Below are 2,179 nucleotides of genomic sequence, written 5' to 3'. Positions count from 1 at the left end.
CTTTCTCTCCTCCGTGGTCTCATGATAGTACTTCTTCCATGTGGCGCCGTCTCCGACACCGTGCATGCGTCCATACGACGGCCGAGTGTCCATCGGGAGTCCTTTCAATATGTTCAACGCCCGGTTGAATGGAGTGTCCCACTTGGGCCTCGCCAACGCCTTAGATGGGAGTCGCTTTCGGCCGCAATCTTGTGCTGCTCTCTCTGCAAAAGGAATAAGGGTCGTTTACAAATATGACTAAACATGCAGTCGAAATGATCAGAAATAAAAATTACCAGCAGTCTCATGAACTCCATCGTGACCGGGTCTGTCTCGAAAACCTTCTTGACTGAGTCCCAATGGTGCCGTGCCCTGAGGACGTCACGCTCCTGTGGGACGGTGAAGTCTGCCAAGGGGTCTGGGATGCCCAGATTTTCGCGTTCCGCGTCGTCCTTGGCCCATATGGACCTCTTCCCGCCGTAACCACGGCTTCCGAGGTGGTGGCACCCCATGTTCCTCTGTTGAAGCCCCTTCATGTACTTCGACTTTTTTTGGCAGCTTCGGCCTCGCAAGCCGCCTTGAATATTTCAAACTGCTCTTTCGTGATTGTCAGACTATCCTTTACAATCTCAGAGTAGGGTTCCTTTTTGTTGACGATCCGATGTTTCACCCTTGCTTTCCAGGCGGCCAACGCGTTGCTAAACTTGGTCATGGCGTGTTTGTTTATCTTCTTCATTGCCGGTTCCTTATCTAGATTTTTATATTCCTTTTCATCCCGGCCCGGGAACAACAATATCTGGTGCAACTTCTTTAGGAGGGAGGGCCTCATATTATCTATCTTCTTTAGTTTCTCATCGTTGATGGTGGCGGTTGTCCGTACGATGCAGCCTATTTGATTGCCGTAGCACGATCGCGCTTCCTCGGGCGCTGTTGGCTCAAAGATGCCGTCGTCCATCTCCGTGACCACCAGTCTAGTAGTCACGAGCTGGTTTGGGCGCCGTTGCCTCTTTGCTTTCGGTTCTATACCGGCTCCGCTAGTCTCGGCGCCGGTCTCGGCGTCGGTCCCAGTCTCAACGCCGGTTTGGATGTCGGTCTTAGTCTCTGATGCGACAAGTGGGCCCAGCAACAACATCCGTTGATCGTCGGCAAGGCTCAAAAATTCATCTGCCGCCAGGTAGACATTGTCGCAATCACCAGAACCCTGTCCTTCATCGTTGCTAGCCATGTTTCCTACGATTAAATCTAGTCAATTAATTCTAGACCTAATAAAATGAATAATGACATAAAAAGGCCTATGTTTTGCAGGAACGTTGACTCCTTCCCAGTGGGACAAATCCCGGGCACTCGATATGTCCTAGTTTGTAGCACAAGTCATGCCGAAATTCACGGAAAATTTCGGCATGACCTTTGCTAAAAAGTGGACAAATCGAGCACCTGAAATTTGCCGGAACGGAAATGAATCAACATTCCGGCAAAACGTAGGCCACTCGGCTTCATTCCCTGGAAACAACAAAAGGCCACTTGGGCACAATCGAACCACTTCAATGAAAAGATATAACATGACCACTTCAATGAAAAGATATAATCAACAATAAAAGTCTAGGAAGGGATCATCTTTAAAATAAAACTTGCCTAAATTCTTTTCCTAGAAAAATAGTGGTCTTTTCAAAAATCAAAAACCTTTGCAAAATGATCTTACTAAACACTTCTCTACCTAGGACAGAACCCAAATTCTGTTCTAGCTATTCCTCTCTCTCTCTCTCTCACACACACACACATTATTTTCTCTAACCCTTCTCTGCCTAGGACAGTACCCAATTAAATTGCAAAGGAACTCCATTTCTCTAACCCTTCTGACCTAATGCTCTAAAATAAATTTTACCTCTAACCTAGCGAACCTAGTTAACCTAGCTTGTTAACCTAACGAACCTAATTAACCTAGCTATTTAACCTAGCTAGTTAGTTAACCTAGCTAGTTAGTTAACCTAGCTTGTTAACCTAGTTTACCTAGATAATTAACCTAATTAAACTAGTTAACCTAGCTAGTTCTCTGTCAAATCCCTAAATATTATTGTTCTTAACCTAGATAATTAACCTAATTAAACTAGTTAACCTAACTAGTTCTCTGTCAAAGCCCTAACTAATTTTTTGCACTAACCTAGATAATTAACCTAATTAAACTAGTTAACCTAGCTAGTTA

The sequence above is a fragment of the Aegilops tauschii genome, chromosome 7 (genome assembly GCF_002575655.3).
Source record: "Aegilops tauschii subsp. strangulata cultivar AL8/78 chromosome 7, Aet v6.0, whole genome shotgun sequence".
In the NCBI taxonomy this organism is placed as follows: domain Eukaryota; kingdom Viridiplantae; phylum Streptophyta; class Magnoliopsida; order Poales; family Poaceae; genus Aegilops; species Aegilops tauschii.
The sequence above is the reverse complement of the archived record's forward strand: the minus strand, read 5'-3'. Positions refer to the sequence as shown.